Below are 18,399 nucleotides of genomic sequence, written 5' to 3' on the forward strand. Positions count from 1 at the left end.
TCTATCATCAATATGCGGACGGCATGGGAATATTCGTTTCCATCCCATTTTTCTCTTTCCCCCTTCAGAGTCACTTGTCTTACTGCTTGACGGGTCACCCATCGCTGGGTACCACTCTAATCACCTTACATCAACTTGTACGAAAACATCCCCATGCACCACCTTCTCCAACCTCAACCACCATTTCTACGGTGGCCCAGAGGCACTGCATTGTGGACCCCGACTCCCCCCAACGGCCGCCCTTGCAGTTCCGTTGCTGGAGCACGACTCATGGTGACACCCGAGACCGGAGGGTGACACTCTGAGCCGGAATACCCACCGGCTGGAGAGGATCTTCAGGGGCATGCTGGCCCCCAGCGCCTGGCGGTGAGTGCAGCTTCCGTTGCGAAGATGGGCGACGGGCTCCCTAAGCTAAGCTTGCCACGGTCATTAGAAGCACCCAGTGGACTGGAGCCTAACCTTAAGATGTCGGCGGTCAGGTGCCATCTCACAGCCTGACAGGGGAGCCCCTACCCGCGGTACCTTTTTCGGCAAACTGCCTCTGCCATGGAGCCCTTTCTACATGATTAGGGAAGTCGTGAGATCACCAGAGGTTAGCCTTTGGGGAAAATTCATCTTTTAATTGAATCGTAGGCGTTTCTGGACTAAGGACTTTCGGTCACCCAAGACCACCACCCTTGAGTGCAACACCACCTGAACACCTGGCTGAACAATGGCAAGAATTTCCTGCTCTGTAAATATGTAATATATAATTGTCCGAGCCTTATCGCTGTTAAAATGTAATTCTGAGTGAATTTGCAATTTGTATATATATTTACCTTTAACCACTAGTATATGTAGTAGACCTTTGTACTTACTACCAATCCTATGTGATTTTAGAGTTGATCTGTTTGTATCTCTTCCTTGAGTGACTCTACAACTTGTACATTTGCTAGTCTTTCCTCTTTTCTCTCCACTTGTACATTTGCAATTTTCCTGTTTATATCTCTTATGTAACTCATGTAATCCAAAGTCGTTATGTAACGCAACTGGTTCTTTTGTAAAGCGCTCTGACACCTTCGGGTAATGTTCGTGCTATATAAAATCGCATTAAATAAACACTCTGGTGGTGAGCAAAGCAGGGTCCGTCACAGCCTCCCCATCGGCCTCCCACTGTGCTCCAACCCGCCCATAGATGAAGGGCCAGATTTAGTAGGTGTTGGTTTGTCCTTGCATCACACAAGATGACACAAAGCAGCTCAATTCCCTAATTCAGATTTACAAAACCACTCAAATCGTGATTTGCGCAGCCTTGGTTGGCTTTGCAAAAAATTTGTAATGCAACACGGCTGCAAGAACTGCATCATTTTACATTTCGAGCTGGGATGTGTTCCATAGGCGAAGCATGGGCGTTCCCATGCGTCCACCCATGGATCTGATGCAATTCCAGATTTTTAAAAGTTGGTAAACCTAGGATTGCGTCAGTTCAGTACATCTGCCAGAAGATGGCGTAAAGAGGAGAAAAATCATTTTCCTCCTTATTATTTCCACTTTGTATGTGTGACACATTCAACACCCACCCAAAAAGAAGAAAAAGTCTCTTTGGATTGTTTTTGTGCAAGAAGGTGTCCCTGCCTGCACAAAACAATCTTGGCCATAAGGCAGACTCCCTTGCACCGCGATGCATAGTGCCTGCGTTGGGTCGGGTAGCACACAGTGCGCCAGCGCAAGGAGACTCCAGAAAGACTCCATATCTTGGTACACGTGCTGCTTTTTTGCGCTCTTCCTTTCACACAACACATCAAGGCAAGATTCCTTGCTGTGCCTCGTTACGTGAAATAGTTGTAACTTTGCTGTAAAGTAACTAACTTGGTGATACAATGTTATTTATTTATTGTAATTGTATAGCCTGCACTTTGCCACAGGCACCTAGTGGGTCGCAAATCGACCTACCTCATGAATATTAACGAGGTAGGTCACAGCTTGAGACCCATTAGCAATCAAAGCCATCAGAGTGATGGTGGCCTGCTGAGGTCAGGGGACCACCATGTCTTTGACTGCGTTTTGATGAAACTTTTTTTTTGTTGAAATGCAATCCATTTTGCTTCAAGGAAAATGGGATGTGTTTCAACAATAAGAAATTAAACTTTTTGTTTTCACTTTTTAAGAGCAGGCAGTGATCCCTCTGAAAAAATGTTTTCACAGCATTCACAAACGGGAGGAGGTCCCATGGGGACTTTTCCGATTTGCGAATGCATTACCACAACATTGAGTTGGTGGAAAAGTGCAAATGTTTTGAGACCGCATTTCGGTCACAAAACATTAATATATACATAAGAATGTGATTTGATATTTGAAAGGGATGCCCTTAACACACCCGTTCCAAATACCGAATCACAAACACAAATTGCCGTTCAGTAACAAGTTACGGAATCACAATTTGCATGTTCTAAGAAGCATTTCTCCAGTCGCTAATAGCCCGATTCTGTGAATTGGCCCATTTACGACCGTAAAAATGCTCTGTACATGTGGCCCTAGTTCTTAGCTACTTGTGAAATGTTAAACCCTAAATCAGGCCTCACTCTTTTTATCCTTCTCAGACCTGAGCCCAAACAACTAACTTACTGGCGATAGATTTGTAGATCTGTAGAATAACCAACATTACTGAAGACTTTCAAAATAGAGAGGGAAAGGTGTGAGTGTGTTTTTCTCTGTGTAGGTAAAAATTCCTGTTGAAATTCGACAGACACCTCACCATACCCGACTAAAAGGACCTGTACCCAACTATTTAGCAGAAAATATATTAATTAGGGGGTTATAACCCACCAAACACCCCCCTAAAGCTTCGTCCCTGCGCACCAGAAGACTGGTCAAACTTTTTGGGAAAATTGAGAAAATGGGGAGGAGCGGTGGAATGTAAAACGTATTTTCTAAATCTGCAAATTAAATGTGGTATGGACATTTATATGGTCACATTGGGAACTAGAATGATATTTTGTTTGTCAAATGACTGGAAACAAATTCTTGCAGCGACCCAAGTGCCATACCATAGCATCCTAGTTACTTTCCACAATTTGCAATGGTGTCTTTTTTTGTGGTAACCTGGCTCATATAGGAGCCTACGTTGAGAACACACAGGACCTTTCTCACAAAGTTTGATTATAAGTGTATGATTTATTGCAATTCACAAAGGAATTTTATGAGTAGTATGTTTACGACTGCCTATCTTTTAATGTGCGTAGCTTCCACCATGAGTGGGGAGACACTGCACTAGTAAAGATACTGCTTGTAAATTTCTATTGTGAATTGCAAAAGATTGTAAACTTACACTAAAGCGTACGTTCACTTTATTGTGATTCGGGCCCAGTGTTAGAAATCTTTTAAGTTTCAGCCAGACAGCGCATGCCCTGTCTCTGCGAGAATATCGAAGGAAGTAAGAACCCTCCGAATGACCATGGACTCCAAGCTATCGATGAATGCCCAAGTGAACAAACTAGCAAGATCAAGCTTTGTTACTATAAAAACTCTGCGACAAATCTTCCCCCATTTGGGATTTCCACACAAGGTCCAGGCTACTATCTCCCTTGTTTTGTCCAAACTCAATTACGCCAATAGCCTCTACCATGGATCACCTTTAATGACCATGAAAAGATTTCAACGGATTCAGAACTCGGCTGCCAGACTACTCTTAAGTATACAACTGTGAGACCACATCTCACTTGCCTTGAAAGCCCTGCATTGGTTACCGGTTGCCAGAAGATGCACGTTCAAGCTGATTCGTATCACACACAAAGCGATACATGGCACGGGACCGCTCTTCATCAGGAATAAAATCATCAAACACATTCAACAAAGGAACCTCAACTCCAGAGTGGCACCTCGCCTCAAAATTCCAAGATAAAAGAAAAAAACAATGGGTGGTATATCCTTCTCTGTTCAAGCAGCCGAACTATGGAACTCTTTACCCCCCAACATAAGATCCACGGATAATCACCTTATCTTCAGAAAACTACTCAGAAAATGGATCTTCCCCTCATAACCACCATGCAAAAACAGATAGAAATATACAGCATATCCCTCTGTATATAAGCATTTATTTCTACTAGAGATATGTACCTATATATGTGTTTTGCTTTGTATAAACGTGTAGAAAACTTATGTTTATAAACTTATTATACATAAATATTCATTAGTTCTGCTTAACAAATGTACATACTACTGATAGTTACATTATTCTGTTTTTAACATGTATATGAGTGACGGTATAAATAACTAAACCTTTTTATCAGAACTATTTATCTACAATTGCTTCACTATTGAATTACATACATATATATATAACTAATTTAAAATACAACTCTTGAAATCCGGAATTTATTTAATGCATCTTCAATCTATATATACTACCTTCCTTTATGCATCTATATACCTTCCATGTACTCATCGAAATATATCTTTATTACTTTGAGATCTGTATATTTATTACTTTTGCTTATGCATTACTTTTCTTCTAACTCAGCATCTCCTATGCACTACCGTATTTCTCACCCTTTTCTGCTCTCAATATATCCTCTAGCTCAACTCTTGGACTCATCTCAAACCTTTTTCAACTACTCGTTCCAATGCACTACCCTATTTCTCACCTGATACCACTATCAATATATCCATTATCTACATTCTCTCACTCATCCAAAACCCCATACCACTACTATGATCCCCAAAAAAACACCTTTCAAGACTCTTCCCTACTCCACCCCTCCTTGCATCATCTCATACCTCTTTTTACTATTCTCGTCTCCCAAACAAGCCTTTCGAAACCCTCCCTCTGACTCTTCCCCTCCACCTCCCTTTTACTCACCCCTCCACCTCCCTTTTACTCACCCCCTCCACCTCCCTTTTACTCACCCCCTCCACCTCCCTTTTACTCACCCCCTCCACCTCCCTTTTACTCACCCCTCCACCTCCCTTTTACTCACCCCCTCCACCTCCCTTTTACTCACCCCCTCCACCTCCCTTTTACTCACCCCCTCCACCTCCCTTTTACTCACCCCCACCACCTCCCTTTTACTCATCCCTAGCCTCCTTCTACTGCTGTGAGCTCCAAAATAAACAAAACAAAAAACTCTAAATCGTCCCCTTCTATCCCTCCACTATCCTTTTCAATCCAAATAACAGACTAACATGTACACCACTCAAATTAAGGTCATATATCACTATACTATTTCACTATACTAATTCACCACTAATCCTTTATAGGTGTTACTCGCAGAAAAAGCACTTCAGCACCCCATTAGGGGTAGCAAGCGCTATATAAATGCAAAACATTTTCCCTCCTCTACCCCTTCCTTATGCTTAGCAATCCAAATAACTGACTAACATACCCACCACTCAAATTGCTTTCATATTTGACTATACTCATTCACCACTAACGCTGTTTGGGTTCCGGAGTGGCGTGCTACTTGCCAAAAAAAGTACTTCAACACCCCATCAGGGGTAGCAAGTGCTATAAAAATGCAAACCTTTTTTCTTTCTCTATCCCTCCACTATCCTTCTCAATTCAAATAACTGACTAACCTATCCACCACTCAAATCACTTTCATACTTTCACTATACTAATTCACCTCTACTCCTTCACGGGTTCCGAAGTAGCGTGCTACTTGCCGAAAAAGTGCTTCATCACCCCATCAGGGGGAGTAAGCGCTATATAAATGCAATTACAATTACATGTGGTTTACATACAGTGGGCTTACAGCCCGCCCATAGCTTACCCATTTGTTAGCTTCAGCGGCGCTCTCATTTCCTTTGTCCCTGTTTGTCACGGCATAGAGCATCATGTCCTCTTCTTGTGTTTGCCCACTTCCTGGAGCATGGACCAAGTACTTTGGTCCTTCCACTGCTCCCATTTTTGGAGCTACTGTTTTTTTTATTCATGAGCACTACATATTAGTGCTTGTGTTTCCAGTCTGTCTCCAATATCCCCATCCATGTAGCTTTTTTTCCCTCCCACTAACCCCCTTCCATGTTGCTTCTTTTCCCTTCCACCCCCTATCTTGTACTCTAGGCCACTGCACTCCACTCCACTCTGTGCCACTGCACACTCCACGCCTGCACTCTATGCCACTGTACTCTACTCTGCACCTCTCTACTCTACACCACTGCACTCTACGTTACTGCACTGGACTCTGCATTACTGTACTCTGTGCCACAGGAACTCTGTTCCACTGTACTCTACAACACTGCACTCTTCTCTGCATCACTCTCCTCTATGCTACTGTACTCTACACACTCTATTCTACACCACTGCACTACACCACAGTACTCTATGCCACTTTACTCTACACCACTCAGCACGGCTTTACTCTGCACCACTCTACTCTACACTACTGCTCTCTACCCCACTTCACTCTGCACCATTGCAATGTCCAGATCTACGCTCCACGCCACTACACTTAACACCACTGCACTCTATGCAACTGCACTCTACACCACTGTACTCTACTCTGCACCATTCTACTCTATGCCACTGCACTCTACACCACTGCACTCTATGCCACTTTACTCTACTCTGCACCACTTTACTCTGTGGACTGCATTATACACCAGTCCACTCTACTCTACTCTTCTCCTCTCCACTCTACATTATGCCAGTGCACTCCATGCCACTCTGCTGTACGCCACTAGATGCCACTCCACTCTGTAACGCTCCACTTCACTATATGCCACTCTACGCCACGCAATGCTACACCACACCACACAGTTCCACTCAATAACACTCTAATCTATGCCAGTCTATTCTATTCCACTCTACTCCATGTCACTTCACTCTAAGCCACTCCACTCTACTCTACTCTTCCCCACTACAAGCCACTCTACTTCACTCCACTCTATGCCACATTACTTTATGCCACTTTAATCCACTCTATGCTACTCTAGCCCATTCCACTCTATGCCACTCCACACCACCCTATGCCATACTACTCCACTCTACTATGCTCCACCCCACCTGTTCCACTCTAAACAACTCTAGTCTACCCTACTCCTCTCTACCCACCTCTCCTCTACGCCACTACACTCCATGCCACTGCACTCCACATCACTCTACGCCTGTCCACTCCACTTAATTCCACTATACTCCATGCCACTACACTGTATGCCACTGCACTCCACTGTTCCTCAATCCACACTATGTAATTCCACTCTACATCACTCTACTCTATGCTACTCAATTCTACACCACTTCACTCTACCTCACTTCACTCTATTCCATGCCACTCTAAGCCATTCTACTGTACTCCATTTCACTCTACGCAACCTTAGTCTACTTCATTTTGCTTCACTCTTCTCCACCCCACTCTATGCCACTCCAAACAACTCATTGCCATGCCACTTTTCTGTACTGTGCTTCACTCCAATTTACACAACTCCACACCACTCCATTCTATGCCAATCTAGTGTACACTATTCCGCTCGAATCTACTCATCTCTACTCTTTGCCATACCACTCTACGCTACAGGACTCTACACCACTCTACTATATGCCAGTTCACTCCACTCTGCCCAGCTCCACTCTATGCCACTTCACTCTACACCACTCCACTCCACTTTACAGTACTCCACTGTAGGCCACTCCACTCTGCACCACTCTACTTTATGCCACTCCACTTTAAGCCACTTCACTCTACACCACTCTACGCCACTCCTGACCACTCTATCCCACTTCACTCTATGCTACTTTGCACCACTCTCTGCCATGATACTCCACTACACTCTACTCCAACCTGCTCTGCAACATAGCTAAATGACATTGGCAAAGCCAACAGCTCTGCAATAGCTCTTTGTAGGGGAAACCTATTGGTTTTGGCAGTGCACATTTACTTTCTAGTCAGTCACATATCAGAGCAGTACACTTTGTTTGACACTGCTCCGACATTAGAAGAGCAAAGAGCGGACACCAAAGCCGGTGCTGTTCTTTGGTCGTGATCTGCCCCCTCCCATGGGGCTCAAAAGAGGAATGCGGGGGCCCACCTGCGCCACCAATAACTGTCTCCCCATGAACTGGCCACGGACCATCAAGAGGAACCTTCCTCTGACCATGAACTGGCCATGGGCCATCAAGAGGGACCAACCTCTGACCATGAACTGGCCATGGGCCATCAAGAGGAACCTTCCTCTGGCCATGAACTGGCCATGGGCCATCAAGAGGGACCTTCCTCTGACCATGAACAGCCCACAGGCCATCAAGATACACCTTCCTCTGACCATGAACTGGCCGTGGGCCATCAAGAGGCACCTTCCTCTGACCATGAAATGGCCATGGGTTATCAAGAAGAACCTTCCTATAACCATGAACTGCCCACAGGCCATCAAGAGGGACCTTCCTCTGTCCATGAACTGGCCATGGTCCAGCAAGAGACTCATTTCTTTGACCATGAACTGTCTATGGGCCATCAAGAAGCACCTTACTCTGAACATGAACTGGCCATGGGTCATCAAGAAGCACATTCTTCTGAACATGAACTGGCCATGGGCCATCAAGAGGCACCTTCCTCTGACCATGGATGGCCACGGACCATCAAGAGGCACCTTCCTCTGACCATGGATGGCCATGGGCCATCAAGATGCACCTTCCTCTGTCCATGAACTTGCCATGGTCCATCAAGAGACTCCTTTCTTTGACCATGAACTGGCCATGTGCCATCAAGAAGCACCGTCTTCTGACCATGATCTGGTCATGGGCCATCAAGAGGGACCTTCCTCCGACCAGGAATGGGCCATGTGCCATCAACAGTAACCTTCCTCTGACCATGAACTGGCCATGGGCCTTCAAGACGCACCTTCCTCTGACCATGAACTGGCCATGGGCCATCAAGAGACACCTTCCTGTGACCAGGAATGGGCCATCGGCTGTCAAGAGGGACCTTCCTCTGACCATGAACTGGCCATGGGCCACCAAGAACAACCTTCCTCTGACCATGAACTAACTGGCCATATGCCTTCAAGAGCAACCTTCCTCTGACCATGAACGGGCCATGTGCCATCAAGAGGAACCTTTATTGGACCATGAACTGGCCATGGTCCATCAATAGGCACCATCCTCTGACCATGAACTGGCCATGGGCCATCAAGAGGGACCTTCCTCTGACCATGAACTGGCCATGGTCCATCAAGAGGAACCTTCCTCTGACCATGAACGGGCCATGTGCCATCAAGAAGAACCTTTCTTGGACCATGAACTGGCCATGGTCCATCAATAGGCACCATCCTCTGACCATTAACTGGCCATGGGCCATCAAGAGGGACCTTCCTCTGACCATAAACTGGCCATGATCCATCAAGAGGGACCTTCCGCTGACCATGAATGAACCATGGGCCATCAAGAGACACCTTCCTGTGACCATGAACTGACTATAGGCCTTCAAGAGGAACCGTCCTCTGACCATGAACTTGTCATGGGCTATCAAGAGGCCCCTTCCTCTGACCATGAACTGGCCATGGGCCATCAAGAGGGACCTTCCTCTGACCATGAACTGGCCATGGTCCATCAAGAGGAACCTTCCTCTAACAATGAACTGGCCATGGGCCATCAAGAGACTCCTTTCATTTACCATAACTGGCCATGGGCCATCAAGAGGAACCTTCCTCTGACCATGAACTGGCCATGGGCCATCAAGAGACTCCTTTCTTTGACCATGAACTGGCCATGGGCCATCAAGAGGAACCTTCCTCTGACCATAAACTGGCCATGGGCCATCAAGAGACTCCTTTCTTTGACCATGAACTGGCCATGGGCCATCAAGAGGAACCTTCCTCTGACCATAAACTGGCCATGGGCCATCAAGAGGAACCTTCCTCTGACCATGAACTGGCCATGGTCCATCAAGAGACACCTTCCTGTGACCATGAATGGGCCATGTGCCATCAACAGCGACCTTCCTCTGCAGAGATACTTTTGTTCTTCTTTCAAGGTCTACACTGCAGCCTCCCAACCATCCTATCAATACTTTAAAGTCCTCATCGGATCCAGACCTGGGACCAAGACCACCGGTGAGGTTTGTGATTAGGAAAAGACTGGCACAAAGGTAACTTCTTCCTGGTGTGCCCAGTCAGCATTATGCAACGTCATGCTTTTGTGAGTCGGATGCCTTTTGTCCAGGTCTTGTTCAAATTCTAATGCAATTACTCAGTCATTTGTCTGGACTTTTCGCTTTTTTGATTGTCATTCAGTCCCATAGAAGAAACACCTAACAGCTGGACTGACACGAATAATCACGTTTTACGAAATGTTCCCTCCATAGTTTTTCGTCAAATCTTTTTAGGTTATTGGATCATTTTATGAACTTGTTTTGCGACAGATTTTCATTATTGTTTTATGTTTGTTACTTATTTTTGTTGGACCATACGGGGTTCATTTTCGTGGCTGTTGTTTATTTGGTATGATTTGAGGTTCTAAGCTATTCGCATACTTTTCAGACCTGTCTGAGTAGAAAACGTCTCATAGGAGCAGTGACACTGGCTGGGTGGTGCAGCTGTGTGCCCTGGATTTGCAATATTCACTGTGCACTTCATACACTGTATGAAAGATGCATGGAGCCCGCATCTCTAGCGACATTTGTACACATGGGCATCCCTCGAGAACAATTTTCCTACAGAGGGCTGCCCGATACATGGAGCAGGAAGCTTGTGTTACTTGCATAGGCTAATGCGGACATCAATTTTCACTCAGGCGATGCCCAACAGACAGAGAGACGACATCTCGCGTGAAATGTGCTCTCGCGGGCACAACTCGCAGGTAATTCTCACACAAATGAAGACCCACTCTTAATATGCACACAACCCCCCTCCCCACAATAAATGCACATGTTTTGCACAGAAAGGTTATGCAATCCCGGTCACCCCGGGTATCACTGCAGCCTACAGCATGTCTTTCAGAGCAGACCCCGAGCTTGGCCGGGCACCTAGGGGGTGAAGCAAGGGGACATAAAAGGACTTTAGTGGTGCTTACCTGATGGGCGCTGGAGCCTAGCTGAGCACGCATAGCGCCAGGATACGCCCCCGCGTGAGTTAAGCACTATACAAATACATATCGTAGCATAACATCCCCTGCTCACTCGATGTGACATGGTGCAAAGCAGGGGAGCTTGAATCACCCCAGAGAGGAAGGATTCTGCTTTGCATAGGAACACATCAATGTTGTTTTTGGGAGGAATGCAGTAATATTTGAAACCGCGCTCCATTTATCAATGTGAGGTGTCTGTGGCCATAAATGAGCTTTATAAAAACACAAGTGATCATTTCTGATTTCAAACATTTAGTGGAACTAGGCAGGGCTGCGTTATGGTAATGTACATTACATTATATTATATTACATGATATATTATGTTATGTTTTTTTAAGTATTGCACCACATTATAATATTATAATATATTTTATTATATTATATTGTGTCGTATTATATTATATTATATTTCATCACTGGATGAGTGTATTCAGGGCACGTTATTTCCAAATACATTTGATGCTAACCATGCCATGTTTTCTCTAGCCCTTCCAAGCCAGGCTAGCTGCTCATCTCATCTTTGTACACTGAGTGCACTTTGATGTTTTCTCCTAGGCAGACTTGTGAAGCACATTCAAGACCAGACCTCTAGACACAGACCTCTGAAACAGGCCAAGTCCTAGAAAAGAAATAAGTTAAAGGTGAGTTTTCCGATCACCTTGAACCATAAATCATATCTCTCTCACTCTCCCTTTCTTGCTCTCTCTCTCTCTCTCTCTCTGTCGCCCCTCCTGTCTCTCCCTCTCCCTCTCTCTGTGTCGCCCCTCCTCTCTCTCCCTCTTCCTCTCTCTCTTTCACCCCTCCTCTCTCTCTCTCCCTCTCTCTCTCTGTCTCCCCTCCTCTCTCTCTCGCTCTCTCTCTCTCTCTCTCCCTTTATCTATCTCTCTCCCCTCTCTCTCTCTCTCTCTCTCTCTCTTTGTCTCCCCTCCTCTCTCTCTCTCCCTCTCTCTCTCTCTGTCTACCCTCCCCTCTCTCTCTCTCTCCCCCTCTCTCTCTCTCCCTTTCTCGCTCTCTCTCCCTCTCTGTCTCCCCTCCCTCTCTCCCTCTCTCTCTCCCTTTCTCGCTCGCTCTCTCTGTCTCCCCTCCCCTCCTCTCCCTCTCTCTCTCTCTCTCTCTCCCTCTCCCTCTCTCTTGCGAGTCTGTACCACACTGTGATAATGTGGGGAACAACCTTTACAACGCAACTTTTACAACGCACTACACTTACAACGCATTTTTTACAACACACAATCCATTACAACGCATGACATTACAACGCATGACACTACAACGCATTTTTAAAAACTACCTTTACAACGCATTCCATTACAACGCATACTACCATTACAACGCATACCATTACAACGCATAATATTACACTACACTATCCAACACTTACCCTACTGTTGCACCCCCTGGAGTTAGAATAGTAATTTTTACCCCTATACTATCCAACACTTACCCTACTGTTGCACCCCCTGGAGTTAGAATAGTAATTTTTACCCCTATACTATCCAACACTTACCCTACTGTTGCACCCCCTGGAGTTAGAATAGTAATTTTTACCCCTATACTATCCAACACTTACCCTACTGTTGCACCCCCTGGAGTTAGAATAGTAATTTTTACCCCTATACTATCCAACACTTACCCTACTGTTGCACCCCCTGGAGTTAGAATAGTAATTTTTACCCCTATACTATCCAACACTTACCCTACTGTTGCACCCCCTGGAGTTAGAATAGTAATTTTTACCCCTATACTATCCAACACTTACCCTACTGTTGCACCCCCTGGAGTTAGAATAGTAATTTTTACCCCTATACTATCCAACACTTACTCTACTGTTGCACCCCCTGGAGTTAGAATAGTAATTTTTACCCCTATACTATCCAACACTTACCCTACTGTTGCACCCCCTGGAGTTAGAAAAGTAATTTTTACCCCTATACTATCTAATACTTACCTTAAATGCAATTTAATATTATGCGTTGTAATGGTATGCGTTGTAATGGTAGTATGCGTTGTAATGGAATGCGTTGTAAAGGTAGTTTTTAAAAATGCGTTGTAGTGTCATGCGTTGTAATGTCATGCGTTGTAATGGATTGTGCGTTGTAAAAAATGCGTTGTAAGTGCATGCGTTGTAAAAGTGTGCGTTGTAACGACATACATCCTGATAATGTACCTGCTCCCACGACCCTCGTCAAAAACCGAAACATTACTTTATTGTAGAAAAAAAATGTTGGGATGCCGGGAGAGTCTGAAAATACCCGGAACTGTCCCTGCAAACCTGGGACGTCGGGTCACCCTAGACTGGGAGCGCCATTCTTAAAGAAAGTGACATGAAAATGATAGTGTCCAGGTTATCATCAATCGATATGATAAGTCTGTTATAGCCTAGGTCGTTGATCATCTATAGTCGATGTTCAGCAGACAGTTTAGAAAGAATGCCGCTAGTCGTGGGGTTGTGGTGTATCTTCGGAAGGACTTCCAACTCCATAAAACATTTTGATGAATCGACATTCGTCTTGACGTCTATTAAAATGGTTTAACCCATATTTCTATGTCATATTATCACACTTAGTGGTGGTTCTTGTTAACTTCTGCTCCTTTGCATCTCTAGTAGTGCGCCTGTGGACTTGGTCAGTTCTCCAGCGGGTGAGACGGAGACCACTTCCATCCAGTTTGCACAGCAGCTGGTGAGGGTGGGACTACATCTTGTAAGCGTTCCGTAGAGCCGGTGTCAAGTTCACTAGTAGTCATAGCAACTCAGGGTGGCTCGAAAAATATGTTCAGCATGAAAGGAATACCCAGGGGACAACTGTAAACCTGGCCCTTTAAAGGGTCCATTAGCATCTTAATGTCCAATGGCATAACCAATTGCGATCCGAGGCAAAAATCCAGTACGCATTCACGGCTGCTCAGCAGGCAGTGGAATACAGGTTGTATGCATTGAGGCCAAACAGGCCTGAACGACAAGAACTAATGCTCATTCAGTTCTCAAAGCCGAGGTGTGCCGAAGCAGTGTATCAGGCACAACTTCCCAACACTATATGACATCACCACACACAAGAGTTCCGATTGTTCATAATGTTGATCAGGCCTGTTGATCTGAAACCCTTTGGTGTTACCCAAATATAGGGACTGACACCTATTATTGTCCAAAGGCCAAACCAACCATTCCTTCCAATCGGGGTCTGATGAATTGAAAGAACCAATGCTCATCATGGCATCTAGTGTATCCTCACTGCATAGTGTGACATTTTGCCAATCTTCAAAACGTGCGAAAGTGGGAATATGAGGTATGTTCAAATCCTTCATCTTGGCTACTCCAAGACAGGAAGTTTATTGCACTATTTTGTTCAGGAAAATAATTTGCTGTGGTATTAGGCATGCTCTAAATAAGGCCAGAGTTCCCTTAACCTTTCATTTCTTTGTCACCCAAACAGATTCTGTATTTATTGTGTCTTTCCAAAAGTCGAAACCCTGTACAGACAGCTGGGAAAGAAAAGAAGCAGAATAAATCAGCTTGGTGTTTGTTAGCATATTTTTCTTTGCAGGTGTAGATGCAAGCCTTTAATAAGAGGCTGGGTCTGATGTGCCAAAGCCAGAAAAATAAGCAAACATCTGTGCAAATGTTTTTGAACTACCTTTTGGGGGTGTTGGGCAGTATTTCCATTGGGTGTAATTATGAACAGCTTGTGGGTTTCTTGTTTTATGCAGAAAATGGTGACCATATTGTTGATAACAGAACATATCATCGTAATTAGGTGTACCGTCATTCAATCCATCAAAGGAAAACACAGCAGATTGCTCTAGATCTTCTAGCGTATCATCCACTGTATCAATATCCCGATCATCAGAGAAAGTACTAGAGGTGATGATATCATCTAAAGAAATTTTAACCAAATATGGTATTTGTGAAGGTTCAGTGGGGCCATACACATCATATGATACTCTGTACCCTACTATTCCTTCTAGAACTTGGAACTGCTGTAATGTTAACCAGGGACAGGTCCCTTTGTTCACGGGGCGATGATGCATGTGGTTTCAATACCAAGTTCACAAGTTGTACTGCAGAGCGTTCAGGGAGATAATGTTCGTTCAGAAGCAGGAAAAAGACAGTCACCAAACCAATCCAGAGGACCAGGAAAAGTAACCCAATTGTAATCCAAAGGAGTAACCAAGTAGTAACAGAGTATGTCTTTTTCAGCCAAAGATAGAGAGCACATAGTTGTAGTTTGAAAGGGAGAGGGGATAGCAATGGTGGCTCAGGTTCAGTTGATTCTGAAGAGAAATCATCATAGTCCATGAAATAGCCAGACGCCCTCACGTCTATTTTTGGTAGCTCAGCAGGTTTTGTAGAACCAGGCGAAGGCTCAGTCTTTTGTATATTTAAGTAGATCTTGTTTTCTTCGAGTTGTCGAATTGAAATTTGTGTCTGTACTATTTGACTGTGAAGTTGCTGTTGTTTCAATAGGGAGAAGCAGCATTTCATTGTTATTTACGGTTTCTTGCTGGAGTTACAAATCTTCTTTAGTTATTAAAGTTTCCATCTGAACTTCCTACATGTCAGCGAGAGGAATGCAGCGGCTACCCAGGATGCAACGTGGCCTACTGTTGAAAATTGGCCAGCAAGGCAAGGGGCGATAAAAGTACAGTTCTGGTACCTATGATAACAAGGACAGATACAGGTGCTCTGAAAGATGGCCCAAATTATTTCTTGTCCACCATTTCTTCTCTGACCAGATCCTCAATCTTCGGTACCCAGCTGGGTCTTGCCGGTACCACCTTCACATCTCCAGTGGCAGTGTGTTTTACTTGGACGTTGCTTTGTGTGTCCCGTAAATCGTTTTGTTCCTGTAAAAAAGGTTAACGTTCATTGATGTCAAAAGGTGCTTCTTCCGCCACTGTGCCGACATTGTCGAGGTCTGGGACCCACATTCTTACCCAAAACAGGATTTCATATGGAGTACAACCACCCAGGGATTTTCTTGGCATGTTAATGAGTGCCCACTGGACCCCACATAGGTGATTGACCCAACTGCAACTAGAAACTAGTACCCTTAAGGATTGCTTTAAGTCCCGGTTTTTCCTCTCAACTACCGAATTTCCCCCAGGGGAAAGGAGGGAGGGGGAGGGGAAGGGGGAGGAGCACCACAAGGTCATACCCTAACTTCCCATGGCTTCTTTGTAAGTCTGAGAGCCCAAACCTGGACCCTGGTTGGAATGAAGTGTGTCAATTGCGTATGTCCTAATTAAAACTCCCAAATCCTTGATAACAATTTAGGCGTCAGTCGACCGCTGTGGCCATACTCACAGGAATCTAGAGAAAGAATCTACTGCCACCAAGATGTACTTGTAAGCCCCATAAGATTGTAAGAGGCTGCAGTGATCCAAATAGACACAGCCCAAAGGCTTGTTAAAAATCAGAAGAGGTGTCTGTGGTGGACGTACTATGGTGCAGCCCTTCATCTGCTGACAGATGTCACATTTGAGGACAAATTCCTTGGTCTGTTCAGTAAGACCTGGACATCAATAGTGCTGCTTCAGTAATGAAACTGTAGCAGTGATCCCTGTATGTGCTGAACCCAGACCCTCATGTGCAGCGAGTATTAGCCCCAATCTGCGATCAGTGATTTGTACAACTTTATCCCCCACTAAGGGAATCTGAGCATACCGCATGTTTTGTGCATCTAACTTGTAGGAGTACTTGAGTGGAAAGCCTGTCAGCAGGTGTGTTTCGCTGCGTGCAACATTGACGGCCAGTATGATGTCTCCGTCTATTCTTGTACTAGGACAAGTGCTTGCAGCAACGGCAGCAGTATAAACTGTTACCGTAGCAGCTTCATCAGCCATTGAATTCCCTGCAACGTGAACACCAACACGTTGATGACTCAATGTGTGTATTACATGAGCCCGTGGCAAGCTCTCTTTCAGCTTTGCCACCTGTTCCCAAACCATATTGTGCTTGATTGTGCAACCATTAGAATCTCAAAATCCATTCTGGCCCCAATAGTGAAGGTATTCATTATATAACTGGACACAGTAATACAAATCATACACTATAAGTGTGGGGAATCTATGATCCCTATTTTGTAGTGCCAGTATCAGGGCTTTTAGTTCTGCCAGCAGCGCTGTACAGTCCCCTAGGGACTGCGTATGTGTTTTTTCAGGACGGAACTTGCCATCATGCATGCCCCTCTTGTTGATTGAGATAGCTGCAGAATATTGGTGTTTTGTCTCTACGGCAGGCTGGGCAGACCCATCAGTGTAGATGCTGTAATCATATTGATCTAGAGGCTTTATTTCATTCAGCAGAGAATATTCTTGTTCATACTGCATAAACGCTTGTGCTTGTAATTTAGAATCAAATGTGTAGTCGAATTGTGTTGTAGTGAGTGAGTTAGTCCATTGAATCCATCGTGGATGCAAGGTCTAAGCGCTTGGAGCTTTGTTTCTAGTAATGGCCTCTCAGGTCAGTACTGCAGCAACTAAAATGATGGACTTACCCTGAGCCAGTGCTCTCTCTCTCACTACAGAAGTCTGTACTGCTGTAAGAATTTTCTCAGTGGGTGCATAACGTATTTCTGCGTTTGTGTACAAATGTGATTTGTATGCAATGGGTACTGTATCACCTTCATTGATATAGGTATACCCTGTTGGTCCAGCGACTACGTGGATCACCAAGTTAGTCGAGTTTACACGTATGTGCAAAATTTGGAGGCTATCATGTCAGCTTGTACGGAACGCAAAATGTTTGTATGTGCCTGTGTCCATTGAGTTATTGAAAAGTTAGGTGTAGTTAAATTGTAGAACAACTTCACCCGTTCTGTGTAATCCAAAATGTATGTTCTGGCAAAATTTTTAAATCCCAAATTGGATTGCAGTCTTTTCAGAGTCGTTGGAGGTTGGAGCAATGCACATTTTTCTCACCAGGCTTTTGTCTTCAATTGACAACAAATTTCCTAAAAATAGGACATGGAGATGGGCAATGTTAGATTTTTTGAAGTAAAATGTATTTGTAGCCCAAGTGAACAAATCCCAGAATTATGAGGTCTACTCTGTCCAAGTGTTCCATTAATTCATCATCCATCAGGTGTATATCATCAACATAGGGCAATGCCTCTTCATCAAAATTTTGAAGTCACTCTGTTACTCGGGCTGAGAATAGCCCAGGGCTATTCTTATTCTCTTGAGGCAAAGGACAAAATTGCTTCTGTGAGCCTAGCGCTAAAATGCTATCAAATATCTGCTTCCAGGCGCTATATTTTGGAAGAAGAATCCATTTGAGATATCCAGTGTTGTTTTGTATTTCTTCCGCACAATGTTATTCATTAATGTGGCACTATGTACGTTCTGAACTGCAAATGTGCGAGTGGCTG

At 44.6% G+C, this 18,399-nt stretch overlaps 1 protein-coding gene across 1 annotated transcript in view; it reads right to left on the bottom strand.

Moving 5' to 3' along the window:
• The window catches only part of LOC146783173 (transmembrane protein 132D-like), a 1,969,967-nt gene that overhangs the window by 45,851 nt on the left and 1,905,717 nt on the right, over nt 1-18,399 (bottom strand). The window lies entirely within an intron of this gene.

Source organism: Triturus cristatus, chromosome 11 (genome assembly GCF_964204655.1).
Source record: "Triturus cristatus chromosome 11, aTriCri1.1, whole genome shotgun sequence".
Classification (NCBI taxonomy): domain Eukaryota; kingdom Metazoa; phylum Chordata; class Amphibia; order Caudata; family Salamandridae; genus Triturus; species Triturus cristatus.